The sequence below is a fragment of the Balaenoptera physalus genome (genome assembly GCF_965194825.1).
Source record: "Balaenoptera physalus genome assembly, chromosome: 11".
NCBI classification, from domain to species: Eukaryota; Metazoa; Chordata; class Mammalia; order Artiodactyla; family Balaenopteridae; genus Balaenoptera; species Balaenoptera physalus.
In genome coordinates this window covers 45,363,500-45,381,104 of record NC_138896.1, presented here as the reverse complement: position 1 = coordinate 45,381,104, position 17,605 = coordinate 45,363,500, and positions in this window count along the sequence as shown.

Sequence of the window (17,605 nt, the reverse complement as noted above, 5' to 3'; positions counted from 1 at the left end):
AGGAAATCAGTGGGTAGTATCAGAAAAACAATGGGTTAAAAAAGACTATCTAGAAATAGACCCAAGTGCATATGTAAATTTATTATGTATTAAAGATGGTATCTCGGGCTTCCCTGGTGGCGCAGTGGTTGAGAGTCTGCCTGCCAGTGCAAGGGACACGGGTTCGAGCCCTGGTCTGGGAGGATCCCACATGCCGCGGAGCAACTAGGCCCGTGAGCCACAACTGCTGAGCCTGCATGTCTGGGGCCTGTGCTCACAACAAGAGAGGCCGCGATAGTGAGAGGCCCGCGCACCGCGATGAGGAGTGGTCCCTGCTCGCTGCAACTAGAGAAAGCCCTCGCATAGAGACGAAGATCCAACACAGCTAAAAGTAAATAAATAAATTTATTAAAAAGAAAGAAAGAAAAAGTAAACTATAATATTAAAAAAAAGATGGTATCTCAAATCAGTGGGGGAAAATATGAAAATATTAATAAATGGTATTGAGAAAACTGAATAGTCATTTGGAAGAATGTGTCATTGGATCTATATGTCACAACATACACCAGGATCAACTCCATTGAATTAGATATCTAAATCTAGATGGATGGAAAGGAAGGGAGGGAAGTGGGAGGAGAGAAAGAAGAAAGAAAGAAAGAAAGAAAGAAAGAAAGAAAGAAAGAAAGAAAGAAAGAAAGAAAGAAAGAAAGAAAGAAAGAAAGAAAGAAAGAAAGAAAGAAAGAAAGAAAGAAAGAAAGAAAGAAAGAAAGAAAGAAAGAAAGAAAGAAAGAAAGAAAGAAAGAAAGAGAGGAAAGAAGGAAGAAAGGAAGGAAGGAAGAAAGGAAGGAAGGAAGAAAATGACAGTAGCACTATAATAAGATGTGAGTAAATTCCTCTGTTACCTGGGAGAGGGGAAGAAGTTCCTAACCATGACTCAATGTCCAGAGGCAATAAAATTAAAATGGATAATTTTGAAAAGTTAAAAATAAACAAGCTTTGTAAGGCAAAAATAAAAATAATAATAACACTATAAGCAAAATCAAGCGAAAATGATAAATCAGGAAAAAGTATTTGCAATTTATGTCACAGCAGACCTGATATCCCTAATATATAGTTTCTAAGAAAAGCCAGAAGAAAAATAAAGTAATTGAAAAATAGTACACCACATACCTATTTGAATGTCCAAAATCCAAAACACTGACAACACCAAATGCTGGTGACAATATGGAGCAAGAGGAGCTCTCATTCATTGCTGGTAAGAATGCAAAATGGTACACTCATTTTGGGAGAAAGTTTGGCAGTTTCTTATAAACTAAACATAGTCTTAGCTATGACCCAACAATCGCACTCCTTGGTATTTACCCAAGTGAGGTGAAAACTTATGTCCACACAAAACCCTGCACATGGATGTGTATAGCAATTTTATCCATAATTGTCAAAAATTGGAAGTAACCAAGGTGTCCCTCAGTAGGTGAATGGATAAATAATCTGTGGTACAGCCAGACAATGGAATATTATTTAGTGCTAAAAAGGAATGAGCTATCAAGCCATGAAAAGACCTGGAGGAAACTTAAGTGTATATTACTAAGTAAAAGAAGCCCATTTGAAAAGGCTACATACTGTATGATGCCAACTGTATAACATTATAGAAAAGGTAAAACTATGGATACAGTTAGAAGATCAGTGGTTGCCAGAGGTTGTGGGGAGGGATGGATACATAGACAAGCACAGAGGATTTTTAGGACAGTGAAACTATTTTGTATAATAGAATAATGTTGGATACATGTCATGTTACAGAGTATTCATTTGTCAAAACCCATAGAATGTGCAACATCAAGAGGGAATCCTAATGTAAACAATAGACTTTGGATGAAAATGATGTGTTAATAACTACCCATTGAAACGAGCAACCACTCTGGTTGAGATGTTGACAGTGGGGGAGGTTGTGTACATGTGGGCACAAGGGTGTATGGGTATTCTATGTACCCTCAGTTTTATGTGCACCTAAAACTACCCTGAAAAATAAAGTCTACTAAAAAATAAGTTAATAAATTAGTAAAATTAATTAGTCTAATATACATGTAATCAGAGTCCCATAAAAGAGGAGAGGCAGGAAAAAAAATATTTGAGGAAATAGTGGTCGAAATTTGATGAAAACTATAAAGCAGCAGATCCAAGATGCTCAACAAACTCCAAGAAGAAACATAAAAAGGTACATCACAATCAAATTGCTTAAAATAAATGATAAAGAGAAAATTTTAAGGCTAGAGAGGGGGAAATGAGCACATTATTTATTTTTAGAAAAGATAATTACGACAGCTGACTTCTAGACAGAAACCCTGCTGGCCAGAAGACAATGGAATGATATCTTTAAAGTAATGAAAGAAAAACTTGTCAACATACAGTGCTATACTCAATGAAACTAACCTCTAAAAGCGAAAGCAAATGAAGCCTTGTTCAGATCAACAAAAGCTGAGAGAATCTCACCAGCGCCCCTGTACCTGAGCACCCAGGGTAATGAACTACATACCTGCAGGTAAATCTATGAAATCTTAAAACTCAATTCATTCAGTGAATTAATTTCATGGACTGTCACTGTGTCAGATACTCTGACTTAGTGGCTCTCAATCTTGACTACACAGTAGAACTATCTGAGAACCTTTTTAAAATTAGAGTTATCCATGTCCCAGCCAGAGCAATTAAGTAAGACAATGAGAGGGGCCTGGCTCTTCAGGTGATTCTAATATATAGGTAGGGCTCAAACCAGCTGCCTAACTTCACCCCTTAAATCCCAGCCCATTTCCAATCTCCAACCTGCCCTGCTGAAAATAGCTGACATACAGGTCAGGCATGTTTTCCATCAGTTAAATAAAAAGAAATATAATGAACAGGGAAAGCCATATGAGGAATATCAAGTGAACAATTTCACACTTCATCTGCCATCAAAATCCCAGTTTGAGGTTGTTTGCTTCACCCACTGGGCTGAAGAAACTCCTTGGCCTCTCCTGAGGGCAACATTTCGGATCCTCCAGAACCCACAAGTAAGTCAGTCTTGTGTATGGTTCTGTGTCTTCCAGAGAAAACAAAGGGGAGAAATGGTAGCTCTTTTTATCTCTGTGCTGCCATCTTGACTGCTTTTCCTGTGTTCAAGTTTGCTTTTCTCCTATAGGTTCTTCCTTTGCTGAGTTGACAGACTCCTGAGTCTCTGTCATCAGTCTTTCAAGAGCTTCTCTTTCCCATCCACTAGGTGACATATTCTGAGTCACTGACCTGTTAGCAGGGAAAAACAGGTCTCTTTCTTCCAACCTGGCTTAATAGGCTTAGACTTAAGCCTATTAATATAAAACCAAAGTAAATATTTCTTTTCATAGCCCAACATTTATTGTTCCTAGATAAAATTCCTTTTCCAGTAATTTCCACAATAAAAGTACTTTTTTGGGGGTCAAGTCTATGTTAGGTGAATTCAATACTCTGTTATAATCTATACAAGAAGAAAGCATTTCACAAGAACAGAAATATTTTAAAGCCATTTCATTTCTAGTAAAATCTCTGACAATATGGAGTTGTCTGTGTCCTAACTTAATTATTAATAGCACCCCTGCTTACTTTCAAAGCTCTCCTACTTTGGATAAATTATGTTTACCTTGTTTGTAGACCAAATGAAGACCAGTTTTCACCAGTGACACAGAGGAATTTTCCCACATAGCCAGCACTCATGAACTAGCCGATTCACACAGCCTAACCATCCTCCTTGTGCATGGTACTACAACCTGTGAAAAAGCCAAACTGTTACAGCTCCAGTAATTAGAACTAAGGTTAAAAGCAATTAATTCTATAAGTTTGAACTGTTACATTTGATTCTCCTAAAATCATGTCATATAACTGGGGTATTATGGAGGTTTGCTGACAAAATGAAAATAAGAGTAAGTGTTAATAATGCCTATACATTTGATTTGTATCTGTCATTCATATGCCAAGCCTGGACTTTTCTCGACCCACCACTGCTCTCAGTAAAACATGCATGTACCTCTTACACCTATCTACCTCTACAGTGTTTACCCTCAGGAGTTACTGACATATGTTTTTCACTTTTCCTGGTTAAAAATTCCATCCTTTACAATTTGTATTCTGGCTTAAACATTGGTAGAATCAATAAGACAATATCATAAGACAATATCCATTATTACAAAAAGTAAGAGGAAATAGAGTTGATTCACCATGGTTTAACCCAAGTCACTGAAATGGAAATACCTAATAAAAGTGAAAATAATATTTAGCTAACTCACTATGTGTGCTAAAAATAGGCAACAGTGACTTTCCCAGTCAAGAAAAACTTCGTGAGGGTAGCTGGATGAAAATAGCCATACCTTCCACAGTCTCCATAGTGTCAGCTCTGTATCTCTTTCCTCTAATAGAGCCACTCATAAAATCTTCTAAATAGAATTAGTTTCTTTCAAATAACAAATGAATTTATAATGATCGTTTCTACATAGCTATTCACCATTAATAAGCTGGACCTTTAACCCAGGGCATTACTGAAATATAGCAGGCATGTCTCTCTAGAAATATACCAGAGTGATGTGCTATATCTATTGACCTTTGCAAATAATCTTGCTTTGTGAATAAAAGGCAATGTTAATTTCCTCAAGAGTAGGAGCTGATGCAGTTGTCAAAGATAAAAGAGAAAAGGACACAATAGGAGCAAACTTTAAAGGTGCTCTGGATACTGAAATAAGGATAGCAAAGGAGATGGGTGACCTCGAGAATGACAGCAAACTAAAATGGGATTTAGAGGTCTCCAAGTATAATGTATTCAACGACACTTTTTTATTTCAAATGGACAAGCAACAGAGCAGAATTAATGCCGTGTGGAACTCATGGCTGTGCATTGAAATACACCAAGTTACCAAGACTTATGGGCCTTCCGAACAACCCAGGTGAATGTGGCACCCTTTACGGTGTGTCCGACGAGCAGAATACAGATTTGATTTTCCGATCCTTGAGAAAAATACGAAGCAGTCACTTTGAGCTAAGGCTCCAAATTACAGCTGTGGTTCAGCTTGGATTCCTTTCGTAGAATAAAACTTGCTGACTAAGGCAATAAGATTTGATTTATCTTTTCCATTTAATGGTGTTTATCAGACTAGAATTTGTCTCTTGTTACCACTCTGAATACATTGGGCTTTGCTGGATACATAACTCGATACATTTATTCTAACCTCATTGTGGCTATCTGGAAATGAATGTGCTAATTAATAGTAGAAACCAAAGAATAAACATAGAGAGTAAATGCAAAAGGAGAATATTCTTTAGGAGTGGTGCCCAACTATATTTTAGACAACTCTCAGTTGGCCAAAAAACACACAAGACAAAGTACCCAGGGGCTTTCAGCCACGAAGAATCATACAAAAGAAGAAAACAGCAGATTGAATGTAGAAATAATTTGTCATTTCAAAAACCTTCCAAAGTGCAATAAAAGACTACTTGGAATCTAATTGAAATGATTCTGGGAATGAAATTACATCAGTGCTTGGTGAAGGCACATTAGGATAATACAGTTGCTTGAGTGAAAAGCTAACGGAGCACTCAGTTTGGCCTAATGGTGCATGAGGAATGCACCTTCTAGGGTCACCCACTTCAGCACCACCACAAATCACCATGATGGAGTACATGGAAGACACTAGACTAGGCAGGCCCTTTGCGGGTGCATGTCAGCAAGGCCCCCTTTCACTTCAGCTGGAATTACTTGGGATAAGAACAAAAAATAGTAGTGTGTATATGTTAATCCCAACCTCCTAATTTATCCCTCTGTAATAACCTAGATGAGAAAAGAATCTGAAAAAGGATAGATAAATGAACATGTATAACTAAATCACTTTGCTGCACACATGAAACTAACACAACATTTTAAATCACCTATATGCCAATATAAAATTTAAATTTTGTTAAAATAAATAAATAAAAAACAGGGCTTTGCCAAACTCTCCACAAGCATACTGTTTCAGGCTACTCTGAGGATGAAGAGTGTTTCTCTCTCCCATACAGAAATAAAAGGGCACCCGGCTATGCCCTTATAAATGGAATGGAAGGCCTGAAACCTACATTTCTTTAAAATCATTCTGTTTAGTTCAACCAATATTACCTGAACATACCTAAGTACTAGGCACACTCTGTACTTAGCACTGGGGATCCTGCAAGTCACAAGACATTTTCATAAAGTCACTGCATAGTGGGGGATAAGTTATAATAACGCAATGTGATTATACTAAAAACATGCATGAAGTCCAGAATGATTTGTTCCATTGAAGAATTCACACACATGGAGATGCCTAAGGTTCACCCTGCAGATAAGGTGGAGAAGGGTACATCCACCCAACACGGAGAAGGAGGTAACTGGAGTGAATAACCAGACTGCTATTGCCAAGGTCACTGAGGGGGTTATACAGCAAGGGTCAGGTTGCCATCCAGCTGTGGGGGCCTTTTAAGTTTAGACCTAAGCATTAACAGAGACTTCACAATAAAATCTTTGCTTGAAAGAGTTGTCTATTTTCTTTTTCTCTAATTCTTTTCTTCACATTTTCCCTTGAACCTACTCCAAACAGGCTTTTGACTTCACCACTCCACTAAAATAGCTTTTGCCAAGATCACCAGTATCTTTATGTTGTAAAATCCATAGTGAATTTTCAATCCTTAAAAATGTGATAATCCAGCAACATTTAATAGAATTGCCACATCCTTTTGCTTGAAACACTTTCTTCCTGTGGCTTCTGGGACATCAGTCTCACCTCCCACCTCAAAGACCTGCCTTCCATCTCCTGTGTGGTTCCTCCTTATTCCCTGTCACTCTGTGTCAGAGAGCCCCAGGACTCAGCCCTCAGACCTCTGGGCTCCATTCAAACTAAATTCCTAGCATAGCTCACACTTTCAAAAAGTAATTTAAAAAAATTTTAAAAAGCCCTTTTGAGGATGTAAACACATAAATCAAAAAAAAAGCATCTAAATGCTGATGACTCCCACGTTTATGTCTCTAGCCTAGACCTCAACAATGAACTCCAAGTTCGTATATCTCACTGCCTACTAAGCATTTGTACTTGAAGGAGTCTCAGCCTTACCACAACCAGAAGAAACTTCTTACTCCTCCCCAACCTGTTACTGCTCTGATCTTACCCACTTCAGTTACTAGTTTCTCCATTTTTCCTTTGTTCATGGCGGAAACCTTGTTATCACCCATGACTCTTTTCTTTCTCTTGCATCTCACTTCGAACCCAACACAAAATCTCTTTCAAAATACACCCAGACTCTGACCTCCTCTCAGCACCTCCACTGCCCAAAACGTGGTCCAAGCCACAATCATCCCTCACTGAGAATATCGTAACAGTCTCCACAAAGGGTCTCCCTGCTTCTTTTCTTGTGATCAGAGTGATTGTTCAAAAACTCAGATCAGATCATGGCGTTCCTCTGCTCCAATCCCTCCAATGGCTTCTCACCCAAGTCAGAGTAAAATCAACAGTTTCCTCCCAACTCTGCTACCCTGACCTCACGCCCATTACTTCCACTCACTCTCTGCTCGCTCAGTCTTGGCCACTTGGGCCTCCTTGCTGGTCCTAGAACATGCAGAGAATCCTCCCACTTCAGAACTTTACACGTACTCTCCCCTCTGCTTCCAAAGCTCTTCTCTCCCAGAATCGCATGGCTCACTTTCTCACTTTCTTTAAGACCTATTTCAATATCACCTTTGCCACAAGGTCTTCCATGATCATTTTTTATGAAAGAGCAACTCCACCCCCTTACTCCAGCATTCCCTCTTCCCCTCTCCCTGCTTTTTCTAAATTGCACATATTACCAGCTGACATATTATGTGTTTTTGTGTGTATTTATTTGTCTGCCCACCTCCACCAGAATATAAGTACTGTGAGGATCAAGGCTTTGTCTCTTGTGTTCACTGGTATACCCCCCCAGCTCTCAGAATGGTGCCAGCTGCATAGTGGGTAAATAAAAATATATTGACTGACTGCATGAACAAACAGAAAGAGTTCCTAGCACCTGAGCACTCAGAAGAAAGCCAATTCTTTAGAATACCATCAATTACAGTTCCTCCAAAGAAGCTAGAGACATACCAGAACCACAGAATTCCAAACAAAACACACACACACACACACACACACACACACACACACACACAAATGCATGCACATACACAGAGTAGGTACTGAAATTCTCATAATTGAATACAACTGCAATCACTTATAAGGTCCTCTGATAAACTTTACAAAGTTGCTAGTTTCAGTACCTCATCTTAAGTGTTGTTATATCTTGGACTAGGTTTGCACTTGAACCCTATCTGAGTAGTAAGGTCAAGGTTCTACTGCCTTTGGAGAAAAGTTTATACTAACATTTCTTGAAGAATTTTGGGAGAAAACTAGGTACTAAAGTTTAAGATGTACATGTCCTTCTACTAGGAATTCCATTCTGGGTATATAACCTAGTTTCCTACACTAGGTAAATAACCTAGTGTTCCATGTGTACACAGGGAGAGGTGAATGGGAAATGTTTATTGCAACATTATTTGTAATAGGGAGAAATTGGAAACAACCTAAATATCTACCAAAGGAGAATGGATGTATAAACTGTGGTCTATTCATACAGTAGAATACTAAGTGGCCTTCAGAATTAGAGACTCATTTATCAGCTTGGATAAATCTCAAAAGCATTGTTGAGCAAAAGAGCAAGTTGCAGGATGCATACCATGTAACAACACTTACATAAAGCTTGAAAGTGTGTGGCACGATACTATATAGGATTTATGGAGACAAAAGCAGCAGAGTAAAAGTATAAAATGATAAATACCGAATTCAATAAGGTGGCTACCTCTGGATAGGGTGGGATGGAAGGAGGGGGATGGAGGTCTTAACTGTATCTGCAATGACTTTTTTTTTTAATTTTATTAAAGTAAGTTGATTTACAATGTTAATTTCTTCTGTACAGCAAAGTGACTCAGTGACTCAGTTATACATATATATTGGTATATATATCACAGGATCTTTTTGTTTATCCATCCTACATAAAATAATTTGCATCTGCTAATCCCAAACTCCCAATCCTTCCCTTCCAACCCCCTTGGCAGCCACAAGTCTGTGAGTCTGTTTCTGTTTCATAGATATGTTGATTTGTATCATATTTTAGGTGCCACATACAAGTGATATCATATGGTATTTGTCTTTCTCTCTCTGACTTACTTTCTTAACAAAGAAAATACTTCTGAAGGAAATGTGTCAAGGTTTTAAGATTTGCCAAAGCTTGGCAGCATTTTTCATTACTTCTCTCTGCTTTCCTATGTGCTTGAAATATTTCATATTAGAAAGAATTCTTTTCCCCAAATTAGGGAAAACCAGATAAAGAGCCCCCTTAACACAGTGTGATATTAATGAAGCTCGATATTATTTACAAGGGCATTCCAGGTGGAGAAAATTGTATTTGCATAATTGCTTATTTTGGTAACACTAGTAGTCAGAGTTAAATTATGAAGGACTTTATAAGTCATGCTAAGCAGTTGGAATTTTATTCTGTTGGCAATGGAATGTCATTGAATTTTAAGCAAGGGAGTAACATGACTTGATTTACATTTTAGTGAGATCACTCTTGGGGAGCAATTTGGGGAATAGAATGGAAGACTGAAGTGAATGGGGGTAGTCAGACCAGTTTGGAGGCTTTTACAATTATCCAGGCAGAAGACAATGCAGTCCTGGACTCAGCTAGTGGCATGGGTATGGAGAAAAGCAGATGAATGCAAAAGTTTTGGGGAAATAAAGTCAACAGGACTCTGATGGGCAAAGTACAGGAGGATGTCCAGGGTGCCTTTCAAGCTTCCAGCTTATTGGAATGAGGGGATCATGATGCACTAGGATAGGGAATTAGGGGGAAGCACAGATTTGGGAGTGGCCGGGGAGACAAAGAGTTAATGCATGTTGAATTCCAGCTGTCCTCAGACATCACTGGGGAGGATACACAAGAAGCAGGTATATCAACAGGTCTGCAGCTCTGGGAGAGAATTCAGAGCTAAAGATACATATTTGGTAAGTAGATATTCCACGTTCATGGAAGTGAATGAGATCTGTCTGGAGAGTACGGAGACAGAGATTAAGGAGAGAAGAGAACAAAGGAAGGAACTCTGAGATCACACAATTGAATGGGAGATGCCAAAGAGGATCCCACAAAGAAGACTGAGCAGAAATGGGTGGAACTGTGGAGGAAGAATCCAGAGATCATGGAAGGCAACTTCATGCCATGGAGCCTGACAGCTGGAATCGGTCAGCCCAACTCCTCCGCCCTCCCCAGCACTGGAATGATTGACAAGTGGCTCCTCCTTTTGAAGGTGAATTTCTCCATTTGGGCTTTGGGTGACTTGAAAGTGGATGTGTAAACCCATGAAGAACTTTGGTATGTTGTCAAGAAAAGTCTTAAGGGATCAATTTCCAGATCCTCAAATTCCATACGACCCCTCCTAAAACCGACCTTCCCGGGATTACACTATGAGTTAAGCAAAGTCTTTCCCCACTCCCCTTCAACAGTCACTTTCTTTTCTCTTCACAAAAGAAAGGCATTCTCCTCACATATACTTGGATACATTCCATAGGATATACAAACCTCTAAGGGGCCAAAGAAACAATTCAAGCTTTTAGTCTCAGCAAAGCCTTCCTAAATCAACTGGGCCTTGTGTGTTCTCCGAGCCTGCAGATTTCCATGAAGGGCTCAGCATGGCTCTAGAATCGTGGGTTCCACATCTGCCTTTGTGGCCTCTTCCAATCCTCCATATCTCCCACCACTTATTCTCATGTTCATTTCTGCACAGGCTTTGACCACCTTCCTGAGGGTACATCCTGGAAGCTCCTGGCCTCGGCTTCTCTGGTGCTGTGGGAGTGTGGGAGCTCACACAGGTGAAATCCCACAGGTAAGGAAGGTAACTCTCTGCAGGGCGATCCTGGAGCTGTGACACAGGCAGGTAAATGCTTCTCCCCTTATTCACAGAGAGGTGGTCTGACACATTTTGGCAGCAGCCAGACTCCCATAGCAGAGGCCAGCAGGCAAAGCTCCCTTTCTTGGCCCCTCTACCCCTGTCTCACTGTTCCCTGCAGGCAAGCCTTTGCCTCAGGCTCCACTTTTGGGGGAACCCAGGCTAAGAGAGTTGGGATGTTCTAAATTCAGATATTTTGTCAGATGGAGCAGAAGGAGTGAGGGCAATTTCATCTAACAACTTCCCTTCTCCCATTCCTAGACAACTGCCAAAAGGCACATCACCTTAGGGAGAGTGCTTACTAGGAGAGAAAGCAGAACATGAAAAGTACAAAAAGCCAGTGACAAACTCAAGGCAAAGGCTCTGAGCCTTCTATCTGTCCTAGAATTAGAATATTTGAGACATGTGGAAGGCACACCAGAAAATCCAGCTAGCTAGGAGGCGCACCATCTCTGCATGTTTTCAATGAAAAGCATTTGGTGAGAACTCACATATATGCTTTCATGATCTGAAGGAGGAAGTGTAAAACTTCCTCAACCAGTCAGTGTTACAGCTTCAGGTAAAAGAACACATGTGAAGGTAAGTTAGCACCTTATAGTGTCTTGAACATTTATTGAGATGCATAGGAGAAACAAGTTCACTAACCTGTACTGAAATGTTACTGAATCCATATTCACTTGTTTCTTAGTACAAGCCTCCTGTTTGTTGTCAACCACTCCTGTGCTTGTTTATTCATTGTTATTATGCATACATTAAATTTAGATTAACTTGATAGAAATATGTTCTTGATTTCACTGTAAATAATGTTAAAAATCATTAATCCACCTCTTACAAGTTCCACATTTACTGGTGGCCCAAGACCTTCTTTTCTTTCTGCTGAGAATTTCCACAAAGCAGGTTAATCTGCACCTTTGAAGCAGAACATTTCCTTGTGAATGGAAATAGGAAAAAATGTTCCCCAAATCGATTGATGTAATGCCTGAAATTTAGAAAAATTATTCTAATTAATTTATCCTCCTCAGAAACAGATATGCTCCTTAATTCTCTCAAATGTATAGAGATAATTATATTCAACTTGAAATGAAATCACAGGCCTGTGTATAATATTGAAGCGTGTGACTCTCTGACCTCCATATATTTTTGAGGCAGTTTGAAATGACGTAGAAAATTAAAATTTAGGTGAATATATAGGTCTCCATTCACAGCCAATGGGAAAAATCCTAAAATACACACTTTTCAGTTTTGTGGAGTTGGTTTTTACTCAGTTGCTATCTAGTCTTAGCTCCATACACAGAAGTCTGTAAATGAAAGAAAAACAGGTACAATTAAGGGGTATTTGATAAGCCTTGATAAAGACTTCTTGGTGTATTTCCCAAGAAATGAGAAAGTTAATAATTCTAAATAATTCTAAAGACTAGCTAAAAAATACTGTGACAAGTCAGCACTTTTCTATGTTTTGCCTTGAATAAAATTAAAAAGTAGGTATAACAGTGGTCAATAGTTAGATTATAAAATATAATTTTTGATATATCACTATGAATCTGAGTATATAACTTGGAAAGAGTTTCTAAGAATTGAGTGATGTATAAAAATTATTCCACTTTCTTCTGTTTACTATTTAAATAATATCTCTCATGTAACATACAAAAAAGTAGGAATAGCATTGATGCTGAATCTTATCTCATTCAAGCAATAAGTTATATTTATCTATGGACACCTGACATAATTAGAAAAAAGAAAATGTTCACCTCACAAAGCAATGCAGTTCCCATAAAATTTTACTTTCTAGATTTAATAATCATCATAATCTTTAACAAATATATTGATTTGATAATCATGTATTTAAAATAATTATAACTTATACCAAGACTTCAGCCTTATCTTTGAGAAAATATTAAAATTTCCATTTACATACATATTTTTTTGCAGAGAAGTTTGATAGAATAATGCATAAGACTTTTAAGCATGAAACTATATTTTGATACAATTCTATGGGGAAACTTGCATATTTCAAGGAGAAAAGATAATGATGGAAAATTTTCATCTGTAAAAGAGCTCACATATGTATTTTTTTGTAGATGATATCAAATCATGAATATCAAATCATTATGAAATTTAGATTTCTTTGTTTACATTAAAAGTGATGTAACAGTTTGGTTTTGTAACTGAAATATTTATTTGTATCAGAAATTACATCCTATTCAACTGTTTCAAATTATGATGAAAAATTTTAGATGTTTGCATGAAAATACATAAGGGGGTACATAGTTTTTAAAAATTTATTTGGGAGTTATGCAGGAAAAAGTATTTGAAGAGCACTATATTAGTTTCCACTTGCTACTGTAACATGTTACCACAAACTCAGTGACTAATACACATTTATTCTCACACATTTCTGTAGGTTGGAAGTCTGACATGTGTCTCACCGGGTTTAAAGCAAAGTGTTAGCGAGACCTTCAAGATGGCAGAGGAGTAAGACGTGGAGATCACCTCCCTCACCATGAATACATCAGAAATACATCTACATGTGGAACAACTCCTACAGAACACCTACTGAACGCTGGCAGAACACCTCAGACTTCCCAAAAGGCAAGAAACTCCCCCAAGTACCTGGTTAGGGTAAAAGAAAAAAGAAAAAACAGAGACAAAAGAATAGCGACAGGACCTGCACCTCTGGGAGGGAGCTGGAAAGAAGGAAAAGTTTCCACACACTAGGAAGCCCCTTCACTGACTGAGGCAGGGGGTGGTGGGGGGGAAGCTTCGGAGCCATGGAGAAGAGTGCAGCAACAGGGGTGCAGAGGGCAAAGTGGAGAGATTCCCGTATAGAGAATCAGTCCAGACCAGCACTCACCAGCCCAAGAGGCTTGTCTGCTCAACTGCTGAGGCAGATGGGGGCTGGGAGCTGAGGCTGGGGCTTTGGAGGTCAGATCCTAGGAAGAGAACTGGGGTTGGCTGCATGAAAACAGGCTGAAGGGGACTAGTGTGCCACAGCTAGTTGGGAGGAAGTCCGGGGAAAAGTCTGGACCTGCCTAAGAGGCAAGAGACCATTGTTTCGGGATGTGCGAGGAGAGGGAATTCAGACCACCACCTAAACGAGCTCCAGAGAAAGGCACGAGCTGCGGCTATAAGCGCAGACACCAGAGATGGTCATGAGATGCTAAGGCTGCTGTTGTGGCCACCAAGAAGCCTGTGTGCAAGCACAGGTCACTATTCACACCTCCCCTCCCAGGAGCCTGTGCAGCCCGCCACTGTCAGTGTCCCGTGATGCAGGGACAACTTCCCTGGGAGAATGCACGGCACACCTCAGGCTGTTGCAACATCACGCTGACCTCTGCTGCTGCAGGGTCACCCCACATTCTGTACCCCTCCCTCCCCCCTGGCCTGAGTGAGCCAGAGCCCCCTAATCAGCCACTGCTTTAACCCCATCCTGTCTGGGCAGGAACAGACGCCCTCAGGCAACCTACACGCAGAGGTGGGGCCAAGTCCAAAGCTGAACCCCAGGAGCTGTGTGAACAAAGAAGAGAAAGGGAAATCTCTCCCAACAGCCTCAGGAGCAGCGGATGAAATCTCCACAATCAACCTGACATACCCTGCATCTGTGGAATATCTGAATAGACAACGAATCCTCCCAAAATTGAGGTGGTGGACTTTGGGAGCAACTATAAACTTGGGCTTTGCTTTCTGCATCTAATTTGTTTCTGGTTTTATGTTTATCATAGTTTAGTATTTAGAGTTTATTATCATTGGTAGATTTGTTTATTGATTTGGTTGCTCCCTTCCTCCATTTTTTTAATATACAGATTTTTTTTTCCTTTTTCTCTTTCTGTGAGTGTGTATGTGCATGCTTCTTTGTGTGATTTTGTCTGTACAGCTTTGCTTTTACCATTTGTCCTAGGGTTCTGTCTGTCTCTTTTTTGTTTCAGTGTTTGTTTTAGGTTTTTTTGTTTTTGTTTTTTTGGTTTTTAGTATAGTTTTTAGTGCTGTTATCATTGGTGGATTTGTTTTTTGGTTTGGTTGTTCTCTTCTTTCTTTCTTCTTTTTCTTTTATCTTTTCCTATTACTTTTTAATTTTTTTATTTTTAATAATTATTTTTTATTTTAATAACTGTATTTTGTTTTATTCTTTCTTCCTTTCTTTTTTCCCCCTTTTCTTTTGAGTCATGCGGTGACAGGATCTTGGTACTCCGGCTGGGTGTCAGGCCTTTGCCTCTGAGGTGGGAGAGCCGAGTTCAGGACATTGATCCACAAGAGACTTCCTGGCTCCGTGTAATATCAAATGGCGAAAGCTGTCCCAGAGATCTCCATCTCAACACTAAGACCCAGATCTACTCAACGACCAGCAAGCTATAGTGCTGGACACCATATGCCAAACAACTAGCAAGACAGGAACACCACCCCACCCATTAGCAGAGAGGCTGCCTAAAATCATAATAAGGTCACAGACACCCCAAAACACACCACTGGACGTGGTCCTGCCCACCAGATAGACAAGATCCAGCCTATCCACAAGAACACAGGCACTAGTCCCCTCCACCAGGAATCCTACACAACCCACCGAACCAACCTTAGCTACTGGGGGCAGACACCAAAAACAATGGGAACTATGAACTTGCAGACTGCGAAAAGGAGACCCCAATCACAGTAAGTTAAGCAAATGAGAAGACAGAGAAACACACAGCAGATGAAGGTGCAAGATAAAAACACAACAGACCAAACAAATGAAGAGGAAACAGGCAGTCTACCTGAAAAAGAATTCAGAGTAATGACAGGAAAGATGATAAAAAACCTTGGAAATAGAATGGAGAAAATACAAGACTTTTAACAAGGACCTAGAAGAACTAAAGAGCAAACAAACAATGATGAACAACACAATAAATGAAATTAAACATTCTCTAGAAGGAATCAGTAGCAGAATAACTGATGCAGAAGAACGGATAAGTGAACTGGAAGGTAAAATAGTGGAAATAACTACTGCAGAGCAGAATAAAGAAAAAACAATGAAAAGAATTGAGGACAGTCTTAGAGACTTCTTGGACAACATTAAACGCACCAACATTCAAATTATAGGGGTCCTGAAGGAGAAGAGAAAAAGAAAGGGACTGAGAAAATATTTGAAGAGATTATAGTTGAAGAGTTCCCTAATATGGGAAAGGAAATATTAATCAAGTCCAGGAAGTGCAGAGAGTAGAGTCCCATACAGGATAAACACAAGGAGAAACACAACAAGACACATATTAATGAAACTATCAAAAATCAAATACAAAGAAAAAATATTAAAAGGAGCATGGGAAAAACAACAAATAGCATACAAGAGAATCCCCATAAGGTTAACAGCTGAACTTTCAGCAGAAACTCTTCAAGCCAGAAGAGAGTGGCAGGACATATTTAAAGTGATGAAAGGGGGAAAACTACAACAAAGATTATTCTGCCCAGCAAGGATGTCATTCAGATTTGATGGAGAAATTAAAACCTTTACAGACAAGCAAAAGCTAAGAGAATTCAGCACCACCAAACCAGCTTTACAGCAAATGCTAAAGGAACTTCTCTAGGCAGGAAACACAAGAGAAGGAAAAGACCTACAATAACAAAGCCAAATCAATTAAGAAAATGGTAATAGGAACATACATATGGAAAATTACTTTAAATGTAAATGGATTAAATGTTCCAACCAAAAGACATAGACTGGCTGAATGGATACAAAAACAAGATCCGTATATATGTTGTCTATTAGAGACGCACTTCAGCCCTAGAGACACGTACAGACTGAAAGTGAGGGGACAGAAAAAGATATTCCATGCAAATGGAAATCAAAAGAAAGCTGGAGTAGCAATTCTCATATCAGACAAAATAGACTTTAAAATAAAGACTATTACAAGAGACAAAAAGAACACTACATAATGATCAAGGGATCAATCCAAGAAGAAGACATGACAATTGTAAATGTTTATGCACCCTATATAGGAGCACCTCAATACAAAAGGCAAATACTAACAGCCAGAAAAGAGGAAATCGACAGTAACACAATCATAGTAGGGGACTTTAACACCCCACTTTCACTGATGGAGATAATCCAAAATGAAAATAAATAAAGAAACACAAACTTTAAATGATACATTAAACAAGATGGGCTTAAATGATATTTATAGGACATTCCATCCAAAAACAACAGAATACACATTCTTCTCAAGTGCTCATAAAACATTCTCCAGGATAGATAATATCTTGGGTCACAGACCAAGCCTTGATAAATTTAAGAAAATTGATATTGTATCAAGTATCTTTTCTCACCACAATGCTATGAGACTAGATATCAATTACAAGAAAAACTCTGTAAAATATACAGAAACATGCAGGCTAAACAATACACTACTTAATAACCAAGAAATTGCTGAAGAAATCAGAGGAAATCAAAAAATTCCTAGAAACGAAAGACAATGAAAACACGATGACCCAAAACCTATGGGATGCAGCAAAAGCAGTTCTAAAAGAGAAGTTTAGAGCAATACAATCCTACCTTAAAAACAAGAAACATCTCAAATAAACAACCTAACCTTACACCTAAAGCAATTAGAGAAAGAAAAACAAAAAACCCCAAATTTAGCCAAAGGATAGAAA